Source organism: Lepidochelys kempii, chromosome 7, assembly GCF_965140285.1.
Source record: "Lepidochelys kempii isolate rLepKem1 chromosome 7, rLepKem1.hap1, whole genome shotgun sequence".
Lineage (NCBI taxonomy): Eukaryota > Metazoa > Chordata > Testudines > Cheloniidae > Lepidochelys > Lepidochelys kempii.
Window position 1 is genome coordinate 3,755,706 of NC_136386.1, and position 27,299 is coordinate 3,783,004.

At 40.7% G+C, this 27,299-nt stretch overlaps 1 protein-coding gene across 13 annotated transcripts in view; it reads right to left on the bottom strand.

Moving 5' to 3' along the window:
• Positions 1 to 27,299, bottom strand: part of FHIT (fragile histidine triad diadenosine triphosphatase) — a 1,095,796-nt gene that overhangs the window by 925,046 nt on the left and 143,451 nt on the right. For 5 of the 13 annotated variants that reach the window (XM_073350941.2, XM_073350944.2, XM_073350954.2 and 2 more), the window contains one exon: positions 2,917 to 2,984. The exons of 7 other annotated variants lie outside the window; for them this stretch is intronic. The gene's annotated coding sequence lies outside the window, so the exon portion shown is untranslated. Of the gene's footprint in view, positions 1 to 2,916; positions 2,985 to 26,649; positions 27,034 to 27,299 lie in introns of those variants that run through there. One more of the 13 variants, XM_073350958.2, reaches the window with a different exon arrangement.

Consider the following 27,299-nt stretch of genomic DNA (forward strand, 5'->3'; position numbering starts at 1 on the left):
GGTAGATTTACACCCCAACTTGCCATGCATTAACTGTTTGTATAGACAAGCCCTGAGTGAATGGGGAGGGGGTGAATGGGACTGACAAGTGTCATGCCTTGGGTGGCATGCTCACACATTTGAATTCCCACATCACACCTGCCTGCATCTGTGCTGGAATGTCATATATCCTGGTGAGGGGGGAAAAATGAGGCAGCAGTCAAGCCTCAATGTTTCATGTGGATTTCCTCCTCCAGGCAATGGAGGCTGCTGTAGAGCCACAGTCTCTCTTACTCCTCCCCATCCCCTTTTCAGTGCTCCCCTGCTGCCCCACTGAGAGGAAAGACAGACAGTAGCATGAGCCCTGCTGCCATGATAAAGGACTATAGCTGGGGGAGTGAAATGGTGGGGATGGGGGAGCCCAGCAGAGAAGAAGGGAGTTTGTGTGTGAAAGGGAAGTGGAAACCACAACTGGGAAAGAAAGGAATGGAGGAGGAGGCATAAATCACAGTTTCTCCATTAAGGAGGAAGAAGCCCTAGCAGCAGCTCCCTTGCTTCACTCACACCTCTTGCAAAGGGCATCTTATAAGGAGCTTTTCAAAACTTGGCACCTGAGGATGAGTGGAGAGTTGGGGTGAAGGGAGAGATCAATGAATGAATGGGAGCAGTGAGATTCCGGGGAGAGTAGAAAGGTTGGGGGAGGATTTGAATGTTTATAGTGTGAGTGCACATATGAGCAACTGAGATGATTCTGGAGGCCCTGAAGGAGAGACTGAAGTAAGAAAGAAGAGGGGGAGCTTCAAAGAATCATAGAATCATAGAATCATAGAATATCAGGGTTGGAAGGGACCCCAGAAGGTCATCTAGTCCAACCCCCTGCTCAAAGCAGGACCAATTCCCAGTTAAATCATCCCAGCCAGGGCTTTGTCAAGCCTGACCTTAAAAACCTCTAAGGAAGGAGATTCTACCACCTCCCTAGGTAACGCATTCCAGTGTTTCACCACCCTCTTAGTGAAAAAGTTTTTCCTAATATCCAATCTAAACCTCCCCCACTGCAACTTGAGACCATTACTCCTCGTTCTGTCATCTGCTACCATTGAGAACAGTCTAGAGCCATCCTCTTTGGAACCCCCTTTCAGGTAGTTGAAAGCAGCTATCAAATCCCCCCTCATTCTTCTCTTCTGCAGGCTAAACAATCCCAGCTCTCTCAGCCTCTCCTCATAACTCATGTGTTCCAGTCCCCTAATCATTTTTGTTGCCCTTCGCTGGACTCTCTCCAATTTATCCACATCCTTCTTGAAGTGTGGGGCCCAAAACTGGACACAGTACTCCAGATGAGGCCTCACCAATGTCGAATAGAGGGGAACGATCACGTCCCTCGATCTGCTCGCTATGCCCCTACTTATACATCCCAAAATGCCATTGGCCTTCTTGGCAACAAGGGCACACTGCTGACTCATATCCAGCTTCTCGTCCACTGTCACCCCTAGGTCCTTTTCCGCAGAACTGCTGCCTAGCCATTCGGTCCCTAGTCTGTAGCTGTGCATTGGGTTCTTCCGGCCTAAGTGCAGGACCCTGCACTTATCCTTATTGAACCTCATCAGATTCCTTTTGGCCCAATCTTCCAATTGGTCTAGGTCCTTCTGTATCCTATCCCTCCCCTCCAGCGTAACTACCACTCCTCCCAGTTTAGTATCATCCGCAAATTTGCTGAGAGTGCAATCCACACCATCCTCCAGATCATTTATGAAGATATTGAATAAAACCGGCCCCAGGACCGACCCTTGGGGCACTCCACTTGATACCGGCTGCCAACTAGACATGGAGCCATTGATCACTACCCGTTGAGCCCGACAATCTAGCCAGCTTTCTACCCACCTTATAGTGCATTCATCCAGCCCATACTTCCTTAACTTGCTGACAAGAATACTATGGGAGACCGTGTCAAAAGCTTTGCTAAAGTCAAGAAACAATACATCCACTTGTTTCCCTTCATCCACAGAACCAGTAATCTCATCATAAAAGGCGATTAGATTAGTCAGGCATGACCTTCCCTTGGTGAATCCATGCTGGCTGTTCCTGATCACTTTCCTCTCATGCAAGTGCTTCAGGATTGATTCTTTGAGGACCTGCTCCATGATTTTTCCAGGGACTGAGGTGAGGCTGACTGGCCTGTAGTTCCCAGGATCTTCCTTCTTCCCTTCTCTCCCCAGAGAATATGGGGAGGTGAGGGAAGAAGACACAAAAAATGTTGTGCCAGAACAAAGGAGGTGGATAGAGAAGGGACGCAGACAGACGCAAGACTTGAGGAATTGAACTGTTTTGAAGTGGGGAGTTCCTCATGCTGGCTCACTCTGTATTGTGTTTGATGGGTTGGCTTTTCTTTAGAAGATTTTAATTTTTTTGTATTCAGCCCTTACTCTAAGGTACTGAGCTATCTCACAATAAGCTCCTTATAAATAGATTAAATAATAAATTATTCCCTGTACATAAACACATTACCATATTGATTCTTTTCTCTCTGGTAAACTAATTAAGCCGACATCAGGGCAAAGTCTGAAAGTATACTAACTTCTAATTATGCCCCTGTATCCAAATGTTTGACCGGGACCTTAGTCATTATCAGTGGAAATTTCAGAGTGGAAACCTTGGTTATACGAAGAACCTTTGTTTACTTTGTAAACTATTAAAACAAAGGTGATTTATTTTCTTAGGCTATTCCTATCTCAGACAGTAACCTCATTTGGGAAGATTTCTGAAGCAGTCCTGTGTGGGGATTTACTCTTAAATATTCCTGAAAATTATCATTTGTATTATTACTAATTGCCCATAGTACCCAAAGTGTGATAAGTAATTTCCAAATAGAACAGAAAGCACAATCCCTTCCCTGGAAATTCACAGTCTAAAGACACACAAAAGCAATTAACTTGACCTTACCTGCTAAAAGGCGTAACCCCGCTTGACACCTTTAACACAGCTCGTGAAGTCACTTGAGGCCAAATAACCTGAAAAATAGGGAGGTGGTTCGACTTCCAGGAGGCTTTCATAATGTAAACTTAATTCAAGCTCTATAACACAACTTTAAAAAAAAAACCTTCATGATATCAATAACTTTTGTCTGGAGACCACAAACTTGCTGCTATATCGTATACATACAGGTACTAAAATTTATTCCATAATATGAGAGGTTAAATCCTTTGGGTGAAATCCTAGACCCACCGAATTCAATGAGAGTTTTGCCCTTTACTCCAGAAGAGCCAGGATTTCACACACCATATTATAAAATGGACTTAAAAATTGTGACTATCTTCACTAAAGGTTCGATCCACAGAAGGCCTTAGGCACCTAAAATGGCAGGTAGGCACCTATATCCAACATTTAGGTGCCACTGAGATCCTCCAAACCCTTGCTAAGCCACCACCTAACTTACAGGCAACTAAAATCCCTTGATGCCTAAATCTCCATTCCCTATGTTTCAGCCTCTGGGCATGTGCACTGCTGCCTCATTTAGATGCCTGAGCAATTATCTCATGCCCAAGGCCCAGCAGGACCCTTAAAGTAGGTATTCCCTTACAGTGTTTTCCTACCAATCTTGCCTGAGCCAATAGGCATTCTCTGAGCATTCCTACACTCACACGACTCAGCCAGGAGGGGAGGGAGGCAGAGAGCGAGAGGAAGCAGCAGCAGCCCACCATATCATCTTTAGCCCATTGAGAGTTCATCAATGCGCACTAGTGTGCAGCAGAAGGTCCAGACAGTTAGTATGCAGGAGGTTAGCACACTTCACATTCACATCCTGGCTTGCCATGCACTAACTAGCCATGTAGACAAGCCCCGAGAAAGATCCACACCAGAATATCCCATAACCCAGTGCTTAGGGAACTCCCCTGAGACGTGGAAAACCCAAATTCAAAGCTTCAAAACCCTTCTCAACATCAGGCTGGGGAGGGGTTGGGGGTAACTGAACCCTTGTCTCCCACATCACAGGTGAGTGCTCGAACTACTGGCCTAAAGGTTAAAAGAGTGCCTCTTCTCCGCCCCCAGCCATTTCTTGCAAAAAAAACAGTTTAGGCACCTAAGTCCAGGAGAGGGTTCACAGCTGAGACTTTCAAGCAGAGTTAAGTGCCTGACTCCCTGAGAGGAGCAGGGCTTAGGCCATGCCCCTCTGCTCAGTATTTCCTACTTGCTACCTTAGACAGCTCCTTGATCAGCTCACTGCCTTTTGCGGATCCCATTCTTAGGCCTTGTCTACACTACTGCAATAAGTCGACCTAAGTTACACTACTTAGGTCATAGCTTAGGTCAACTTACTGTGGTGTCTGCACTGTGCTGTGGCAACGGGAGGCGCTCTCCCGTCAACTTACCTTAATCTTCTCCTTCTGGTGGAGTACAGGAGTCAATCACAGAGTGCTCTGAGGTTGATTTAGCGGGTCTTCAGTAGACCCGCTAAATCAACCCCTGCTGTATCGATCACAGTAGCATTGATCCCCGGGAAATGTAGACATGGCCTTAGTCGCCTAACTCTTCCATGCACTGTATAGGGAGTCTAGGCATCTAAATTGGGGCTATGAATTCCACTGGATGGCAAGGCACCTAAAAGTAAGGCACTGTAATGGTCAGCATTGCAACACCTCAGTGCCTTTGTGGATCTAGCCCCAACTGTTACTTACACTATTCTAATATTGGAACATTGTAATATCTCAGAATGTTAGCTAAGCCAGTTCCAGTTTTGAAAAATCTGACAGCTTTACTTAGATATTCCATTATTAGATGTCTCATCTGAATAACTGGCTGCACTTAGGTTGTGCATACAGACTATGTGAATATTTAACCACTGCTACTTCTTTTTTTAAATCTTTTATTTAAAAGTGGAAAGACTATTCTACCAAACTATTCATAATCTAGGTTACAGAAGGAAATATATCAACATATAGTAATTGAGAACATTTCTAAACACATCTTAAAGAAGCATGGGATACAGAAATTAAGCAAAATATCCTATGTTGTGCCAAATGATAGAGATATTGTGGACTATAGAAAAGCTACTGGTCCTCATCTATCCAATTTCACTACTATAGCAAATGCCAAATAAAAGCGATACCTTCAAGAAATCCCATCTTTGTGTAGATATGCTTTGGGCATTAAGTGTGAGCTGTTTAATGGTCACTCAATGCCATAAAAAAATTATCTATCTAAATCAAATCCCATTACACAAATTCTCCTTCTTTCTTTATTTCTTCCTTTTTTGTTACTAGGCAGTCAAGGGAGCTAGCTAGCTCATTCACTCAGGGTAGAGAAAGAACTGATGAGATGTGGGGTCCTTAGGATTCTCATTGGAAATTTTTCTCTCCCAGCAGGTGCAGAATGGTATAAGCTCCCACCCCTACTCCTCCTGCCAACTGTCTGGATTGCCATATGTGAAACACACAGAACTACTATTTTCAGTCTTTTAAAAAAAAATGGAGGGGATAAAATTTGGTCTGCTCAGCAGAGTTTTGGTAGAGGTTGTTTTGTTTTGGTTTTTTTTCGTTTAAAGCCACCTTCCATTAAAAAAAAAATCACAAAATAGCAGTAATAGAAAATAACTAGTATAAATCCATCAAAGGAAAAGTAAAGTAAGCAACATTAGGAAGAAAAGGGCAATGGTAGAGTTACATTTTAAGAATTTGAAAATTAACATCTTAAAATGTTGTGTGTCTGTTTATTCAAATAAGCATTTGATTTTATAAAACAGAGCTAGCAAATGATTAATTCAGAGGGTTTTTTAAATTGGTTATTATGTTAATGAGCTGACTCCTGGTAGGGGCTTTCCAAATGCCCGGAGGGACAGAGTCTTCCTTACGAAAAACACAAAGTAAAGACTGTTCAATTGGTCAAGCTTTAAAAATCAGCTACAGTTCAGCTGTAGTGAAAGGTATATGGATTTTTATCATGTGAACAACAAAAAGTATATTCCTTTCAGTTTTAAATAGCAGATTTGATCCATGGTTGTACTCTCCCTACACTCACAGAACTGGTGCTTAGATCAATAGAAGAGCCACACATGTAAGGACAGAAGGATAATAAAGATCAGCAATTGCAGGGTGAGAGCCTCAGAAACAATTTAGGGACAAGAAGATTTACTGGCCACTTGTGACAAGAGCTGAGAGCAACATAGTAAATAATCATAATTCCTTTTACTGGAAAATAAAATGGCTAAGGGGCAAACTGTGACTGTCTCTGTGCAGGTGCGTCATCACACCGTGCCCACTCACAAGGCTATGCCCTATGAGAGCAGGGTGTCCTAACACAGATGGCAGCACTGAACACCTGAGAGGGGCATGGCCTTAGCCCTGCCCTGCCCACTGTATGTCTGCTCCAGTTGGGAGACACAGTCTGCTCTTCTATGTAAGGTGCAGGAAAGAGCCACTGGTAAGATAACAGAGCAAGTGGAGGTAAGGCTGTCCTATGCAGGTAAAATGCTTCCTTCTACCAGGACTCAGGTAGTGCAGTTCCACACTGCTCTCATCATGGATCTCATCCTGCCTAGCAGCCTTAACCTGAAGTTCATTTAAAAAAATGTATAATTTAGATGAATGAAATTAAAGACTTCCACAATTTTTAAGAGAAGCCTTTTAAGTTCAATGATTTGCTATGAAAAAAACATTAATGGTGCCAGAGGAAGTATTATATGCTATTATTAGATGAACAATAAATACATTTTTAAAAAATTATCTTAAATGGAAATATAGCAACAGATTTGAAGAAACCACACAAGACTTCCTTCAGAATGAACACTTCATGTAACAGTCAACAGAAAGCAGCTCCTCCAGTTTGTGTAGGCCATCAGTAAAAGCAATCTAACATATAACAAGACAAAATCTTTCTTCTGAATAGGAAGAGTGTTTAAATCAATTAGCTTTAGTAGGCAAAATATAATAACCGAGTTCAGGAATGGACTCTTTTTACTTTTGTCTTGAAATCTAACTGGATTCTCATGCTAAACTCCACAAGCTGCTCTTTAACAGGTTTAACTAATTTACTAGTTGCCTGAATTTTGAATTTTATCTTAACACAGTATTTAACTTTATCTTTTAAGCATGCAAAATATTTCAGCATCCATGCTAAGTATTTAATATATTAATATCAGAAGCCTTTTTCCCAGGAATTCTATTTAAAGGATCACCTGTCATATTAAATGCGAGTTCCTGTGTGAAATGACACAGCAAAAGTGATAACCCGTATGAATTATAACTAAACCAATGGAAGATTGTTGTTCTATGTTTTATTGCTTTTGATATTTCTTTAGCAATCATCATTGCAGTCTGTCTCAACAATTCCCTGTGCACTGACATTCACAATAATGTGTTTTCATCACAAAGTTAGGCACTGTCATTAGATTTAGCAAAAGGCTATATTTTGCAGTTCCCAACCATTTTTCACACCTCACTGCTTCATTGGGATGGGAATGCAACAGTTTTTACATCTGTCATCTTTAGTTATAGTTACATGAATACAAGCATTAATAACAGATTACTGGAAATTTATAGAGAGATGGTTAAGTAGATACGTTCTTGTTATCCAACATTGTTGTGGGGTTAGGAAAGAAGGACATGTCATAGTCTACTGATGCGGCAGAGCAGATTTGTCAACCACAACTTAATCCTCTGTAAAGCTTACTGCAGGGGGGAGGAGTGGTGTCCCTCAGAGATTGACAAGGAGGGACCACAACCCGCTCCTTGGTTTGCAGAGCCAGGAAGGCTGCGCCCGCCCTGCCGGAAGCTGAGGGGCGGGACAAGAACGGAAGTATAAAAGGTGGGCCCTGCAGCTCAGTTGGGCTGGAGCTGCTGAGGGAGACAGACCCATCCTGCTTGCTGCTGGAGCCCAAAGAGAACCCCAGCCATACCTAGGACTTGCCAGAGCTGCCAGTCAACCAAGACACCAAGGAGCTGCTGGGACTACCACTGGCAACCTACCCTGGGGAGACGGAGGACACCCACAGAACAGCAGTACCACGCAAAGGGGACATAGGAAGTAGCCCAGGATACCCGACGCTTTGTTGCTCTGACTTGACTGCAGACCAAAGCCCCATAACCGTTTGGTGCCCTGCCCTGCCTGAGAGCCTGGGCTCATAGACTCAGTACAGCTCAGTCCAGCCTGAGGGGCCTCAGCTTTAAAGACAGCTAATTTTCACCTGATTGAGCACCATGACAAGAGCGTGACCGTGAGGAGGCATGGCCTCCCTCAGATATTGACAAGGAAGGACAGCCACGCACGCTTACACTTACAAAACACATATTTATTCAGTTTCATTATTTCATATCTACTTAATTCATATTTCCTTTTGATTTCTTACAATCACTCAACACAAAATACATTGGTTGTCAATGGTTGGGATGCTTAGAGTTATAAGCAGCAACGGTGCTTAACGAATGCTTTGGCCTACAACTTTTCAAATTCATCAAGTGATATAAAGATGCACAAGCTTTTTTTCACTCTACACAGAAAGCAATTCTCTATTACCGAACCTTTGTATTAAAGACACAACATAGGTGAAGCCACCAAACCAGTAAATACTTTCACTGCAGTTTAATTCTCTCAAGGGAAACAAAAAAGTAGCTTGGAGAATATAATGATTTGTAGGTCACTGAGAAATGGGCACTCTGGGGACAGATTAAGCACAGATCAGCTTTCAATGAAAGAATGCCATGCAAAGGAGCAAATTTGACTCTCTCTTCCTCTGAATATACTTCTTTGTCACCACCTTAGCATCCCTTTCTGAGGTCACGGAAGATCCTGAAAAGCAGTCCCAAAATATGATAATGTAAAAGGACATTCATATTAAAGAATAGTTGACCCAAGCCAAATAAAAACAAACTATATTCCAAAAAAATAAAAGATTTATAAAGTTTATTTCTTACATAAGGTTTGTAGACATGGATTAGAATCACCTGCTTTGGCTTGGGCACAGAAAAATCTAACAGTTCTCCAGCAGGTGCAGAACTAAGGCCTTGCCTTGACAGACAAGTCTGTGTCTTGGCTATAAAACTGTATCAAGGAGGAAAATCTATTACAAAGAGTGGCAGCTGTAACTGAGATAGGAAATGGCTTTTTAATTTTGGAATTCAGTTCAAGTGCAAGACTGAAATCATCCTTTCCAAAACCTCACTAACATGTCAGATTTTTTAAACAAAGTCATGTCTCTGTTTTTGCTGTACTTGATCAGAAGAACAATTAGTTTAAACAGATTAATACATCAAAAGATTTCCGCTATTATTGCTAAAGTTCTTCCAAAGAAATGGAAAAAAAGTCACAGAAGACACATGAATAATACATTTTTCAAATGTTGTTTTAAGGTTTTTAAATCTCAACCAATTACGTACCAATTGGTAGAGAGTGAAAAGTATTTGTGAAGTTCTCATAGATCTGAAACACCTGATCATCTGCCAGTGTCACTGGAGAGTGCTACTTCGGAGAAGACTGCAGTTGGGTAACACTGCCCTCATCAGCAGGTGTCACTGCTATCTACTCTAATTCCAAGTGTTCAAAAGAACAAAAGAAGATTTTGACCTGCTGAGAAAAAAGGCATGGCAAACTTAACATCAAACTAAGAACATACCTTTGATGTCTACCTGATAGCTGTAGTTCTGTTTGCTCTGCAGCAGCAATGCAGACTCTCATAATGAAAGAAAGGATCATCATTTAGGCTACTTACTAAGTAATAAGGCCATTAAACCAAGACTGAACAGACTTGACTGAAAATGGGTTTAGCAGTATGAATCTAAATCACCTGAAAGATCAGTACAGTTCTATTACATTGTACATATACCTGGAAGAGGATCATGAGCAATGACTGCTTCCTTTTTTAACTCATCCTTCATTTCAGCCTTACAAAAAGAATGAACGGAGAAGCGGAGTGGGTGGCAGAGGGACACACTTTTCACAAAGCACTCTCTGCTGAGGTGATGGAGGCGGAGGCTTCCCTCCTCCAGGATCAGATGCCAGCCCACACAATGACAGGGATCAGTGAGCTGAGGAGGGAAGCCTCAGTCAGCCCAATGACCAGCAGTGTTGGGCTCCACCGACTGCTACTCCAGCAGTGGGTTCCCACTAAGCCCACCCACCCAACAAAGGTGAACTGTGCAGGGGGTAAGGGGAGGTCTAATCATCTCAGCAAGGGCCTTGTGTGAAGTGGTAACACAGCCCACACAGAGCCTCCTGCTTCAGTAGATTCTGGTGCCCACTGCTGTTCCCCAAGGAACAGCAATAGTCAGCCCCCTTCTCCTCTACCTTCTCTTCCCCAGCCACCACAATAGCAGCAGTGGCATTCTCACTCCCAGCCAGGCTGAAACATTATAAACCCAGGGTTGTGAGTTCAATCCTTGAGCGGGCCCTTTAGGGAAGAGGCAAATATTGGGGATTGGCCCTGCTTTGAGCAGGGTGTTGGACTAGATGACCTCCTGAGGTCCCTTCCAACCCTGATATTCTATGATTCTATGATTACACACATCTTGCATCTGGCAGCTCTGTCTGCATACTTGGGGTCCACAGGAATGGCCTGTGATTGCAGCTCACAGCCAGCAGAGGCCATCAGCTCTCTGTGGCACAGAGCCAGCAACCAAAGAGCTGCTGTCTCCCTGCTCACCCTGTGGGATCTCAGCAGCTGGGAGATGCTGGCAACTCTGCTGTGTCTAGCGGTTAATCCAGCCCTGCCATCTGGTGGAACGGGAAGAGCCTTAGTGCAATGTTGGTGGTGAAAAGTGGTGCCAGTTGGTGCTTGGTGAGACCCAGCTCTCAGGACCATGTGTTAAGTAAAAAACAAGGGGATATTACTTCGACATAGTGTCAGACAGGTTCAGTCTCCCAGCTGGATGGGGGACTCTAGCTTTGTGGCACCCCAGCTTGGCTCCTGAGCAGCTGCTTCCTTCCATCCAGCGGGAGAACTGCAGACCACCAGGAGATGCACTCTAGGCAGTATCAACAGTTAGTCTCCTTTAGGTAGGATCCTTATGGCCCTGGATGAAAACAACAACAGCCCCACACACACACACCATGGAAGGACTCTGACCATGGGGACTTCACCTAGAAGACTGTGGAGGCCAGAGAAATATGGCTAGAACCACACCGGATAGAGTGATGTAGGGTGTCACTCTAGCCATGTCTTGATGACTGTGTGCATGTTGAGGAACATGCTATAGGCAGGGGGAAACTTGACGGAGGAGTGACACGGGGAAGCTCAAGGAACCTCAGATTGCAGAGGAATGGAGGCAGAGATGATGGGCTTGATAGGGAGAATTTACTGATTTGAGAGGGAGGAGGAGCAAGGAATTGAAAGTTGTGGTGACAAGGGAATGCAAACAAGGCGATGCGTATTCATTTAATATGCAACTTAGGACACTGTATAATTTGCATAAATTATCCAGCTTTCCAAATTCCTGCAACCTGTGATTTGTATCACATGATACATTTACAAATATTTGAGTCCCCTGCTTTCTGGGGGTTTTTCCTGTTAAAGCATTATATAATTTGCCAATCTACCAAACAGATAACTATTAACAGGGATCAGGGCCTTATCCAACTTCCATTAAAGTCAACAGAAATAGTCCCATGGACCTCACTGGCAGTTGGATTTGTTTCTTTGTCACTAGCACTGTCACTACCCCAAATACAGCATCCTTATTCGAAGTCTTTGATCTGAGACCCTTCCTTCAGGAAACAAGCATTTAATCACTTCCAGTATTGATACCTCTGGACGTTCACTACAGCCCACCTACTGACTATATCTTAAAGCAATCCAGTTTAGTTCTGCATAAAAACATGTTAACCCATTCAAAGGGAATAGCTGAACAATTTATTTTACAGAGACAAGGGATTTGAGAGACAACTCAGGGTATAGATCAGATATATAAATGGCATCTTTACAATTTAGGAAAGAAAACACAAGCTAGCAAAGTTTATTGGCTAATTAAATTCAGTACACTATAGCATTAAATTCTTAGTCACGTTTACTAGACATACCAGGAGCAGTACAACAGTAACCACATCTGTTCCAGTATCAGCACAGTAGTGATACTATATCAAACACACTGAATTAATCTTTCAGTAACAGATAAGAATTATTTTAATAAATAATTCACCAAATGGGTTTAACAAATATATTTCTAAGTATCCTACATTTCCCTACAAGCACTAGACACACCAAACCATAGCCTCTATTGATAGTGATAGAATTTACATGCTGAGGCTGTAACCCTGAATTTAATACTAAATTTGCAAACAGGGAACTGTGTGTTTTTATATCCTTATGTCCTATTTACTTTGAATAGCCATAATTCGTAGATTAAGGACTATGCATTGCGTGTCTTAAATAGAATGGACCAAATTCCAAAGTCCTTAGTTAGACACTGATCCTGCAAATATTTTAGCATGTGGTTAATTTTAAGTATATGGATATTCCTCTAGTTAAGCAGGTGTATAAGTGTTTGCAGGATTGGAACTATTAGTTTATACTCAGGCATTCTCACACTGAAACCATGACGGAGTAAAAACCGATCCAGGACCGTGGAGTCTGGCCCTGTGCGTATATTGTCTTACTAGCTTAATTTTCTTTTTACTTAGTATTGTTGACATTATTTTTAGGGTGAACAATGCTCTTAGTATGTTTTACATTTTTGCTTCTCGACATAAAGTGAAACTGACTGATTTGAATCAACGGCAGTTTTTATTTGCCTTTTAAAACAGTGTTAAAACCAAAGCAGAAGATGGAAAATGAAAGATTAACCTGAAATATAGAGACTTTGGGGGACAGGGAGGGAAAGGTAGATGGAGAAACCTGAGATTCATAATGATGAGTGGGGAATGTAAACCATGGTAATTCCGGGAGTGATTTATTTCATCACATTCTCACATTGCCTTATTATATACAATGGGTCCACTATTTCTTATACACATAAGGGTATGGTGCCTCTTATTTGATAAAATTACTGTCTTGTTTAGAATTCCAGCATCAGAACAACTCAATTTTTCTTCACACCTTTCATAAGCTGTTCATGACAATGCTCTGCTCAGATAAGAGGTGCCCTCTACCACAGATATACATTTATTTTAAAATTACTCATCTATTCACAAGGAAAAGCTCCAATGATGTATGTGTGTGTGTTCGTTGTGAGTTCTTTTTTAAATTCAGGAATAAAATGTGTTCTCCTTTCTATTTTCAGGCATTTTTTTCTGGCAAGTATATACCTGTTTACTCCTTTATATCTTTGGAAAAAAATGAAATATCTTTAGGGATATGCTGCCAAGAAGTTGAGAATCTCAAAGGCTACATTAATCAAGTAAGATCTGTGCTTTCAACACTTCACAACTTTCACACTGCAAAAAATGTCAAGAAAGAATAAAAAAATGCATTCTTCTCAGGAATCTTGAAGCCTGTTAAGGGATATTTGTAAGAAAAATCTACAAAAGATTATGTTCACAGATAAAACACTTTCCCCATGTCACACTGTCTCAAAGAACAAAATGGTCCCTGGCAGTCTGACTTGGTGGTCAGCTGTCAAAGTGAAATTTAATTTAGCAATAACAATAGACAAGGGATGTCAGTATAAGTACTTGATAAAAAATCTGAAGAACTTGCTGAATGAAATGGCCTTAATGTAAATTGCATCCACAATAAAATCTAAATCTGACAAACCAAACTACAGAAATACTGCACTGCAGATGAATTATGAAAACTATAATATAGTTTTCCTTTTAAACAAAAATCTTTCTTTCCTCTCTCTTATCATTGTCAAAGGTACTACTCCCTTTAAAAAAAAAATGCCCAACTGTCTAGTTGGTCTTAAGCATTTGATAACTTCCCCCCAGACAACAGCTGCCTTGTCACTGGTCTGCATAGCACAGAAAATTACTAAATGAGCCTTCACTTAGAGAATCTCCCATAATTTGTTGGATTCTACTTAATATTTTTCTATTCAATTACAGTTCAGTAACTAAAAGCTAAATACATTTCAGAATTGGTAGCCCAGCTGCCTCTCCAGCTTTAGGGAGCATTTCAATTACATTTTTAGGAAAACAATCATTTTGGCATTGACTGCAGATTAGCAATTTATGCATTTTGTCTGAGGAATATGGCTCTTAGATAGCTCATATCTTCTCTGCGTGCCTCACTGGTCCCTCTTCCTCAGGCTACATGAGCACTGGCAAAGCATGCATGGCCCTGTTGTGCTTTAAAGCAACACATGAAAAACTCTCAGCTCTAAAACTATGCGTTACAAGGGATGTGTACACATCTCAACACCCTAAGACCTCAAAAGCCATTAGATTTCATAGGCAGAAAAGGATCTCCTGTCCACTACCAATAATTTAACCAAAGATGTTTCTGGAGGTATTAGAATAGCTCCAGTCAAGTGATAAATGAGTGACTAGTATTATCAAGCCATTAGCGAAGTCCAATGAAAAAATAAAAAAAGCAGTGCATGTCAGTTAATATTTCAGACAGCAGGGCAAGATACAGCATTTTACATAGGTATTTCTTAAGGAAATAAAAAATCCACTGTAGCAGGATGGTAGACTGGAGAGGACCCAATTTAATTTATTTCAGCTGTTATGCTGAAAGGTGTTAATGGCTGCCAGCAAGCATGTCTTTGATCTGAAGGCAATAACAAACCTCATTAAAGTTGATGGGCATGATAGCCATCCTTTATTCAGGCTAAACAGAAGAACCAATTAAGCTCCTCTGGAATAAAAGAGCTAAAACAATAGAAGCCACCACGGAAGGCATTGGGCTACAAGGGAAGGCCTGAGCAAGAATTAACTCAGAGAGAATAAGAGGGCTTCTCCTAGGGACTGAATGCATATGCTGATTGGTTGCAGCTATGTTTGTCTGTCTGGGTTTCAAAGGCAAAAACCAACCTGAGAGCAATGAGAAAGCCAGTGAAGCAGTTATGAGCATGGCCCTGAGAGGAAGCACAAACAGAGCTCTGTGGGGCACAGGACTGCATGGGAAGGCAGGCTTGGAAATTGGGAGCAAGAAAGCTGCCTGCTATTGTTTGTTCCTACTGTTTTCAGGGAACCAAATTATTGTATACATTCTTTGTAAATAAACAGGATTGCAGCAAATAAATGCCTGACTCACATCATCAATTTTTCCTCCTAAAAGGAAACAACCCAATACGGTCTCATATATTGGCTAGCCTCTCTGTCTAAGAAGCAACAATATGAAGGCTAAGTTCAGGATGCTGTCAGAGATTGTTTGCACTACAAATGCTTTAACGGTATAGCTATACCAGCAAAGCCCCCGAGCGTAGACTCAGCTTATGCCAACTGAAGGAGGTATTTTGTTAACATAGTAACACAACCTTCCCAAATCCCATTTTAAAGATAAGCTGACAAAAGCACTCTTCTGACTGCATAGCTGTGTCTACACTGGGGGATTTGCTAGAAACGCTATGTCCATTAAGGGGTGTGTTTTTTTCTCACCTCTGACTGACAAACAACAAATGCCAACTATGCCAATAAAGCTTTGGAATATAGATCTGGCCTCAGGTTTCCATAATAGAAGGATGTTTTTAAAAGTGAGTCCCTCAAGCTCCATGTGAGGAAAATCCATTCTGGTCCCCTCTGCTGCTGGAGGGAGACAGGGGCTGAAAAACAGATTGCCTTAGAAAGCTTAAATCTTTACACTGGTGAAAAACAGCTTCTTGGCTAATCAGACCCTAAAAAGGAACTTCACAGTAGGTGATCAACAGGTAGATGTTAATCTAGTTGATGAGAATTATCAGAAAGGATTGGAGAGGCTATTGAGGCAGGGGGATAATTGAGCTTGTCAAACACACTTCCCTTTCAATTAAACGAAAGATAACACTCACATACAGCTTTCCATTCTCATTTCTGCTACCCACCCTCTCTGAGCAGGTCTATTTTCAGATAAATATAAATAATTCGACCCTACTGGAGAGTTCACAAACCTTACAAGGATCAACTGGATGATGGTTTTGAAGTTGTGAAAAAGGAGACAGCTCTTCACATGGGAGCATTAGGAATGGAAACTGAACAACAGTACGGACAGGAGGCTTTCAGAGTTTTCAGTTTTTATTTTTTTAAACTGAGCAGGGAATAGGGCTCTCTCCTTCAAACACTGTCAACCCCTTGGGTGCACAAGCACCGTGGTAGCACCAAAGATTTGAACAGAAAGGTATGAAGAAGCCACAGTCTTGAGATCCTTCAGTTCCTTCCACCTAAGACAATATACTGGTGCTGTACATGGGATATTGTAGAGGGTTCCTTGTTTATTATCCTCCACTGGCACCACAGCCAATTTGTCCAGTTTAAAATAAATAGAGAGCTTCTGAGACATTCTCATATGAACGATATGTATTGGATACCGCAAACAGAGGTGGCAAACAAGCATTTCAGAGGGAGAAGCTGCTACTCTCTGCTTGCAGGTAGCAGGACTTGGTGAGTGGTGCATCTGGATGGTCTGTGGTTGGGTTTGTTTGGCTGACTGTTTTGTTTGTTTGTTCTCTATGTATGAGTTGTGTAGCTTGAGCTGTGAGCCCTGAGTAAGCTGGGAGGCCACTAGGCTCTAGCTCTTGGAGTTTTGATCAACCCAGCTGTTTGAAGTCTCTGAGTGATTAATTGCTCCCTGGTGGTGAGGTGTGGAGCTCAGCTGAGCTATGCAGGGAAGACTTGGTATAAAAAGTCATTTGCCAAGTGAACTTGAGAACCATAAACAAAGGCAGCGAACAGGTGAATTTGGAAGGAGCAATAACATGTGTTCTCAAGATGGCCAGCAACAGAACAGTGCTGGTGACCTGCAGCCTATGTGCCATGTTCTCTTTCTTCCTATGCATGAAATGAAAGTTGGTGGCTCTGTTTGAGGAAAAAATTCTTGAATTGGAGGGGGCAAAGTATGATAAAACTGAGAATCAGAGAAGCTGCAGAATTCCTAGACATCCAGGTTTGGGAAACACCAGTACCCCAGGTTCAAGAAAGAATGGAGCTGACCACCAAGGAATTGGAGAGAGGAAGTCAGAGAGGAGACCTAGCAGATCGTAACCAACAAAGGCAAGAAGTCACAGCAGCTGAAGATGGATGAGGATGGGCAGACTGTAGCCACCAGAGAGAAGAGGACCAGTTAGAAATTTCAAATCAATACCCAAGTCCTCATAAGGATGGAAGCTAGGCCCAATCTGTAAAGAAATCAAACTCGCCCACAAAGAGTTCTCCAACTGTCCACAGAAGACAGATGATCTTTATTGGAGTTTCAATACTCAGAAGACCCGAAAGAACATTCTGCAAAGGACAGGAGGACAATAAAAGTGTGTGCTGCCTTCACAGAGCCAAAACACAAGAAGTCATTCTAAGATTGGCTAGTCTTCTGAAGTTGACAGGAAAGGATAGGAATAAATGGTAAATTTTCAGAATGGAGAGGGGTAACTAGTGGTGTTCCCCAAGGGTCAGTCCTAGGACCAATCCTATTCAACTTATTCATAAATGATCGGGAGAAAGGGATAAACAGTGAGGTGGCAAAGTTTGCAGATGATACTAAACTGCTCAAGATAGTTAAAACCAAAGCAGACTGTGAAGAACAAAAAGACCTCACAAAACTAAGTGATTGGGCAACAAAATGGAAAATGAAATTTAATGTGGATAAATGTAAAGTAATTCACATTGGAAAAAATAACCCCAACTATGCATACAATATGATGGGGGCTAGTTTAGCTACAACTAATCAGAAGAATGATCTTGGAGCCATCATGGATAGTTCTCTGAAGATGTCCACGCAGTGTGCAGCGGCAGTCAAAAAAGCAAACGGGATGTTAGGAATCATTTAAAAAAAGGATAGAGAATAAGACAGATAATATCTTATTGCCCTTATATAAATCCATGGTACACCCACATCTTGAATACTATGTACAGATGTGGTCCCCTCATCTCAAAAAAAAAAAAAAAAAAAAAAAAGAGAGATACTGGCATTGGAAAAGGTTCAGAAAAGGGCAACCAAAATGATTCGCAAAAAGAAAAGGAGTACTTGTGGCACCTTAGAGACTTACCAATTTATTTGAGCATGAGCTTTCGTGAGCTACAGCTCACTTCATCGGATGCATACCGTGGATCCACGGTATGCATCCGATGAAGTGAGCTGTAGCTCACAAAAGCTCATGCTCAAATAAATTGCTTAGTCTCTAAGGTGCCACAAGTACTCCTTTTCTTTTTGCGAATACAGACTAACACGGCTGTTACTCTGAAACCAAAATGATTAGGGGTTTTGAAAGGGTCCCATTTGAGGAGAGATTAAAGAGGCTAGGACTTTTCAGTTTGAAAAAGAGGAGACTAAGGGGGGATATGATAGAGGTGTATAAAATCATGAGTGGTGTGGAGAAAGTGAATAAGGAAAAGTTATTTACTTGTTCCCATAATATAAGAACTTGGGGCCACCAAATGAAATTAATGGGCAGCAGGTTTAAAACAAATAAAAGGAAGTTCTTCTTCACTCAGCACACAGTCAACCTGTGGAACTCCTTGCCTGAGGAGGTTGTGAAGGCTAGGACTAGAACAGGGTTTAAAAGAGAACTGGATAAATTCATGGAGGTTAAGTCCATTAATGGCTATTAGCCAGAATGGGTAAGGAATGGTGTCCCTAGCCTCTGTTTGTCAGAGGGTGGAGATGGATGGCAGGAGAGAGATCAATTGATCATTATCTGATAGGTTCACTCCCTCTGGGGCACCTGGCATTGGCCACTGTCAGTAGACAGGATACTGGGCTGGATGGACCTTTGGTCTGACCCAGTATGGCCATTCTTATGTTCTGAAGGATCCACTGATGATGGTTCATATCAGCACTAATGACACTGTGTCACAGGATATCTCACAGATAGTAGATGACTTCAGAGAACTCAGAAGTGTGCTAAAGAAGAATCCAAGCAATCTTTCCTGAGCTTCTTCCTCCCACACAAGTGAAGGAAGAGTTTTGTGGAACATTGGTCCACTTTCTATGGTGAGAGGGGGTCGTATAGTTTGGATGGCTTCCACCTCAGTAGAAAGGGGATCAATCTCTCAGGGATAGGCTAGCTAGAGTAGTCAGGAAGAGGTTAAACTAATAACAAAAGAGTTAGGTAAAAAGAAGAAATATATGAGCATTCATTTAGCACAAAATCCATATGCTGGGAACAAATTAATCAAGGAACCAAAGGACCCACAGAAAAGAAATTCTTTAATTATCTATGCACCAATACTAGGAGCCTGGGTAAAGAGGGGAATTGGAATTGCTCATTTATGAGCATAAATTCGATCTAACTGGTATTATTAAAATCTGATAAGATGATTCACATGATTAGAATGTTAAAATCAATGGTGATAACCTATTTAGGAAGGATCAAGTGAGCAAAAGGGGGCGTGGCACTATATGTCAAAATGGCATTACCTGTTTCCAAGCCACTGATAACTTGGAACAAAATGATCTTGAATGTTTATGGATCAATGTCCTAACAGATAAAGCACAAGATAGGCTACTAGAAGGTGTCTGCAACAGACTACAAAATCACACTGGGGGAACAGGATGACCACGTTCTTACAAACCTATCTATAAGGCATAGGGGGAAAAATGTGCATGATTGTGGGAGACTTCAATTTTAGTTACATATTCTGGATGTCTTCTCTGTGCACAATATTTTAAAATTCTGCAAAATTCTGCATATTTTATTAGTCAAAATAACTCAATATAATTATACCAGTTTCAATTGTTTTGGTAATTTATTTTAAAATACCTGCCAGCAAGTATGGCTGTAACAATACAGACAACAAAAAAGATTCAGGAAATGTTTTTTGACAGACAGATTCCTTACTAGGCATAATAATTCACTGAATCTACAATTCAGAAACTATTTCCTATACCCCTCAGAAGCAGTGCACAGACTTGGGGCAGTCAGGGGTAATGGAGAAGCTGAGGGAGAGAGAAGTAATTGCTGGGAAGAAGCCAGGGAGTAAACCTAGAGGGCTGTTGGGTGTGGGTGGGAGACATATGAAACAGATTTGGGGGGGAGGGTTGTTGGGGAGCCTTCCCCCATGCAGATCCTGGCTGACCCCTAGCTTCTCCCATTCAGTCAGGTACATCTACCCTGTCCCTGTACACCCAATCCCCTTTCAGTCAGGCTTATCTGCACGTCCTCATGTGGCCCTGCACACCCACTCCCCTGTGCCCTCACTCAGCTGGGCATAGCTGCCCCTGTCTCCATGTGTCCCTGCACCCCCACTCCCCATTCAGTCAGGCATAGCTGCCCCTTTCCCCATGTCCCTTCTCTTCTGGCAGCATATCATCCCCCAGTGGGTGAAAGGTATAATTGAAGCGTCCCTTCACCTCCCCGTCAGAATCAATGATTCTGGGGGTGGGGAAGAATGTGCAGGGGACATTAATTCTGCACTTGCACAGTGGCACAGAATTCCCCCAGGAGTAGATGTCTCATGCTGCCAGTACTAAAACATCCTTGGAATTTCTAAACATTATAAATGACAATTTTCTAACTCAAAAAGTGTTTCAGCCAACATGGGGGAATTCTTTATTAGACCCTGTCCTCACAGATAAAAAGGAAACAATCAAAGAACATAAAATTAATGATAGCTTAGGTATAAGTAATCGTGACTTGATCACATGTATAATGTGCAAGCAAAATAAACTCTGGACCAGTAATATATATATTATATATATACATACTTGTGCTTTAATAGGGCCAATTTCATAAACGTTGAAATAATTATGAGCCAAATGAGCTGAGAGGAAGAATTTAATCAAAAAAATGTGAATGATAATCGGAAATCATTTAAGAATACCTTACTATATCCCCAAAAAGCCACAATCCCACAACTGAGGAAGAAGGCTGTGCTGGTTGACAAAAAACATCCTGATTTGGAGGGGAAGTGAAGGCAACTATAAAAAGTTTATTTTATATATATATATATATATATATATACACACACACACAAATGGCAAAAAAGGGATGTTGATAGTAATGAATATAAATCAGAAGCTAGAAATTGTAGAAAATTGATAAGGGAAGCAAAAGGACACAAGGAGAAATCTCTGGCCAGCAGAATTAAGGACAATCAGAAGAAAGTTTTTAAAAATAGTAGGGACAAAAAGAATCCTGATAATGGTACTGGCCCATTAGTAGATGGAAATAGTAGAATCATCAATAATAATGCAGAAAAGACAAAAGTGTTCAATAAATATTTCTGTTCTGTATTGCAGAAAACAGATGATATAGTTTCATCATATGGTGATGACAGCACTCTTTCCATTCCACTTGTATCCTGGAGGATGTTAAACAGAAGCTACTAAAGTCAGATATTTTAAAATCAGCATACCCGGATAACTTGCATCTCAGAGTTTTAGAAGAGCTGGGTGGGGAGTTTACTGGACCGTTCAGTTTGGTTAATAAGGATAATAGAATTGGTGTAATAGACTTAGTCTTCTGCAAGGTGTTTGATGTTAATCAACATTTTGATTAAAAATCTAGAACAATATAAAATTAACATGACACACACTAAATGCATTAAAAGCTGGCTAACTGATGGATCTCAAAATGTAATTGTAAACAGGGAATCTTCATCAAATGGGTGTGTTTTCAGTGGGGTCCCAGAGAGATCAATTCTTGGCCCTACAAAATTTAACATTTTTATCAGTGACACAGAAGAAAACATGAAATCATCACTAATAAAGTTTGCAGATGACACAAAAATTGGGGAGTGGTAAATAATGAAGAGAATAGGTCACTGATTCAGAGCAATTTGGATCACTTGGAAAACTGGGAACAAGCAAATAATATGCATTCTGACAGGTTTCAGAGTAACAGCCGTGTTAGTCTGTATTCGCAAAAAGAAAAGGAGTACTTGTGGCACCTTAGAGACTAACTAATTTATTTGAGCATGAGCTTTCCGATGAAGTGAGCTGTAGCTCACGAAAGCTCATGCTCAAATAAATTGGTTAGTCTCTAAGGTGCCACAAGTACTCCTTTTCAATATGCATTCTAATATTGCTAAATATATACATCTAGGAACAAAGAATGTAGGTCATATGGGGGACTCTATCTTGGGAAGTAGTGACTCTGAAAAAGATTCAGGAATCGTGGAAGATAATGGACAGCATATGAACTCCCAATGTCCAGCTGTGGCCAAAAGAGCTAATGCAATCCTGGGATGCATAAACAGGGGAATCTCGAGTAGGCAAAAAGAGGTTATTTTACCTCTGTATTTGGCACTGTTGCAACCACTGCTGGAATATCATGTCCAGTTCTGGTACCTGTTATTCAAGAAGGATATTGACAAATTGCAGGGCGGGGGGGTCATAGAATAGCCACGAGAATAATTAAGGTTTCAAAATAGCAGCTGTGTTAGTCTGTATCCGCAAAAAGAAAAGGAGTACTTTTGGCACCTTAGAGACTAACAAATTTATTTGAGCACAAGCTTTCGTGAGCTACAGCTCACTTCATCGGATGCATGCAGTGGAGAATAATTAAAGGATTGGTAAGTATGCCTTATAGTGATAGATTCAAAGAGCTCCATCTATTTAGCTTAAGAAAGAGAAGGTTAAGAGATTTCTTGATTACAGTTTATAAGTATCTACATGGGAAACAAGTATTTAATAATGGGTTCTTCAGTCTAGTAGAGAAAGGCGTAACACGATCCAATGGGCTGCAAGTTGAAACTAGAGAAATTCAGATTGGAAATAAAGTGTAAATTTTTGACAATGAGGGCAATTAGCCATTGAAACAATTTACCAAGGGTCGTGGTAGATTCTCCTTCGCTGACAATTTTTAAATAAAGATTGGATTTTTTTCTAAAAGATATGCTCTAAGAATTATTTTGGGGAAATTCTATGGCCTGTGTTACTCAGGAGGTCAGACTAGATGATCACAATTATCCCTTCTGGCCTTGGAATCTATGAATAACACATGTGGTTCCAGCATACTCTGCTAATTTAATGCAAAAAAGGATGTCAGGTAATATTCTCCAGCCTGTTCCTATGAACCTATTTTATTCCTACTCCTAAGTACTCAAGAAAAGCTGTATTTTCATGTTCCTTTTAAATCAGTGTGTCTATATGATATTCACTAGCGGATATGGAATGTCTATATTAAAGAACATTCACATAGTCACATAATTTCCATCTTGGACAGCAAAAATAATAAATGTAAAACTGACAGAACTTCTCCATCAATAGATTTGAAAAAAACTGAATAAATTATACACAGTTAGGAAATAAATATTTCTGAGAATAATAGGCTGAAGAACATTATGGGTAATGGCTGTACACACTTGAAACTTGCATCAGAATTGTAAATATTCTAAAAGCAAGCTTCAGCTTGTATATATTGTGATATTGTTTGTGAAAGGGAAGGGAATGAGGTTCAGTGTATTTAAGAGGAAGAAGAGAATGACATGATGATTATGAAGAGCAAAGATATTTTTAGTATTTAAAAAAAGATGCAAATTGATAAAGGACTTCCTTCTCCAGGACATTCAATCCAGCACATTCACGAAATGTTAGAGAAATGAATGACAAATTTTAGTCTTAATTTAAAAGTGCTTTTTGAAGAGTGTGTATATTTAAAGAAAGGACAAAGCAACTTTAAAAAGTTGAGCATAAATGGAAAAATGACTGGCTAGCCAACAGCATTCCGATGAAGCTTAACACATGAACAGTAAATCCTTCATCATCCCACAGCCACATAGCATGAAGTCTTTTTGTCTTATTATTTTTTCAGGCTGTAAATGTGTGGAGTCCTGGTGTTCAATCCTGTAAGCTGCTGAGCACTCTGTCCCCAATGCAGCAAAGCAATGGAACAACTGATATGCTTGAAGTTAAGCACCTGCTTAAGTACTTTGCTGCATAGGTAGTTAGAGTGCTCATGATCTTGCAGGACTGAATAGATCTGATCAAAATTTTTCCATCAGAACATTTTTCCATCAGAAAATATTGTTTTGTCAAAATCAAAACATTCCACAGGAACATGCTGGTTTAGACAAAATTAAGTTTTGGAAAAAAAATTAAAAAAGCATTTTGTTAAAGTTGAAACATTCTGTTTCGATGTTCGAATGTTTCGAGTTTTTGTTTTGAAATGGATAGTCATTTGTAATTTATCTTACATTATAAAAACAATTTTTTAAAAGCCAAAGTCAAAACAAAGTGTTTCAATTTTATTGAAATGGAAATATTTCAATTGACTCAAAACATTTTTTAAATTTAATTTCATGGGAGAGTTTGACTTTTTTTGGTTTTATTCCAATTCAGAACAAAAACAAGTTTCAACATTTCAGAATTTCCCATGGAGCAGAAATCCAAGTTTCAACCAAGTCAAGCTTAGCACCTCTTGTTACCTTAGGGAACGCCTCAACTGTTGAGACACAGATTGCCTTCAACATCTCTTCTCCTTCAGAATGGAACTGCTTACCTTAAGGGTGAAGGATGTCAGTGAAATCCTGGCCTTGTTGAAGTGAATGGCAAAACTCTCATTGAACTCAATAGGACTAGATTTCAGAGTAATAGCCGTGTTAGTCTGTATTCGCAAAAAGAAAAGGAGTACTTGTGGCACCTTAGAGACTAACCAATTTATTTGAGCATAAGCTTTTGTGAGCTACAGCTCACTTCATCGGATGCATACTGTGGAAACTGCAGAAGACATTATATACACAGAGACCATGAAACAATACCTCCTCCCACTCCACTCTCCTGCTGGTAATAGCTTATCTAAAGTGATCACTCTCCTTACAATGTGTATGATAATCAAGTTGGGCCATTTCCAGCACAAATTCAGGTTTTCTCACCCTCCGCCCCCCCCCCCCAACTCACTCTTCTGCTGGTAATAGCCCATCCAAAGTGACCACTCTCTTTACAATGTGTATGATAATCAAGATGGGCCATTTCCAGCACAAATCCAGGTTTTCTCACCCCCCCCTTTTTTTTTCCAAAAACCACACACACAAACTCACTCTCCTGCTGGTAATAGGACTAGAGACAGCTCTTAAGAGATGGCAATCTTCCTCAAAAGCCACACCAAGACTGCAGAGTTCATTCCTGCAGGACCTAATACAGATTGCAACCCACACCACATTTTGTTCCAACTGCAACAATCACTTCTTCAACCTCAGTTTCATGCACAGTATCACATAAATATTAGCACATTTTTCTATTTAAAAACCAAATAAAAAACAGAAAATATAACTTTTCTAGAGAAAGAATGGAGAGAAAACTCTGTGTAACAGAAGCTTACCCCATGGGCTGAAGAGCCTGCGGCTAAGCCCATAGGTACTGGAACTACGGGTGCGGGGTGCTGCAGCACCCCCTGACTTAAAGAGGTTTCCATTATATCCAGGGTTTACAGTTTGGTTCAATGGCTCTTTGCACCCCCACTATAAAAATTGTTCCAGCACCCCTGACCTCGCCCACTCTGATTACAGGATGAATCCCACCTGTGTGGAATCGAGTCGGTTCCATTATAAAACAAGCAGGAAGTTGCAGTGAAAGGGGGAAAACTCAGGAAGCTGTGGTGTAATCTGCAGAGACCAAGGTAAGCTCTCCAGGCAGGAAGGCCTGGGAGAGACTGCAAAGGCTCCAGGCAGGAAGGTCTGGGAGAAGAAAGAGAAACCTTGGATTGTGTGGACTTCTGAATAGACTTTGTTGCAGGGGCTGAGTTTTATTTACAGTTTATTTTATATTAATGAACCCAGTCCCCAAGGAGGGGTATTTTTTGACCAAGAAAAAGCCTGAAGTTTATGTGAACAGTCTAAGAGGAGAAACTGAGGCAGGTTGCCTGTAGCATGACCATAGGTTATGAGGAGGTTCATGGGAGACAGCTGGTTACACTATCATTTATAAAAAATCTCTTTGTTTATTTTTATGCTTTCAAAGATGCTCAGATATCATTGTGAGGGTGTGATATAAGAACTTAGAACAAAATTTTAAAACTATACACAAAATATTTGTTCCCAAAGAATATTTTTTCTTGTATGTGACTCAGTGTCAACACAACTGCTACAAAAAGGCCTCTCTATTTTAGCAGTGCTTATTAAACATTCCAAATGCATACATGTTTTTCTCGATGGGTTATCCATACTGTATGCTGTCATTTTTAAAGACACAATTGTAGAGCAACAAAAGCTTGACAGCACTCCCATTGTTATTTCCCCCATCAAGGTGCAAAGCATGAAACCGTCCTTCCAGTTAGAGGGTGGTGGTTTTGAAATTGCTATGGAACTCTGATTGTACGGTATAGCAGCTGCCTCTGTGGAAACTCTGAAAACTTAATTTATTTCCTGGGTTACAATACTCAAGGTTGGTGCTATTTCTTGTTAGATATTTGAAGAGCCAGGCAAATTATATTGATTTATTACAACGAACCACACAGGACTTATGTATCACTGTCTACAGAAAAGAACCTATTAAATGATTTAACTGATCACATTACTGAATGTAAAAGGTGGCACACTTCACTGATTATGATCAAGCATAATTGTTGAGGTAGTACATTAAAGGCTTTTGTATAGCACCATTGGTTAGGTTAGACACAAAATCTGAGTCAATAGGATTTCTTGTTTCTTAAAGAATGAATGCAGAGTTTCAATGTCACAGTTTAAAAAATCCAAAACACAAAAACTTTCCTTTGATAATTTCTGACCCACTATCTGCTTGAACGTTACCTTCTTACATCAGGAGTACTGCACGGCATAAACCTGGCATCTGGGGAAAAAAATCATAATTCACAAAAATAAATAAGTCAGTACTTTTAATGTGGATCTCTTTTCCACACCACAAATCTGTTGTGTTGGATTCCTCACTATCAGGATCCATAACACTCCCAACCAGTAACATATATACCTAGTCCTGGCAATTGATGCAATTGCTTTTCCCTATCCAAATCTCTACTGTTGCTTCATCTTGTGCTTTCACCACAACGAAAGGAAGAGACTTAGCAGGAGACAGAACTGAGACTGAAGGCGCTAGCAAAACTGTGTTTCTTAAAGAGTAAAACTGCCAATACCTGCTCACTCCCATTCGGGGTTGTTGATCTGATGAAGAGAGAACTGCACATAACTTAGTAGTGACTGGGTAATCATCTCACTTGAGGAATTTCTGAAGCACTACAACGGGCATGCTGCTATGGAAAATGGCTGTAATCATTGCTCCAACAACAGTTCATCTGTGGAGCAGCTTTCACTTAGGGTCACAACATCAGACTTTGCATTTTGCATCTAGCTTACATCAATGCTATCATGGATGTGGAGGAGAGGATCAGACTCTATTTGCAACCTCTCTATGCTTTTCAGAAATGTTAGACTCTTCACCTGAA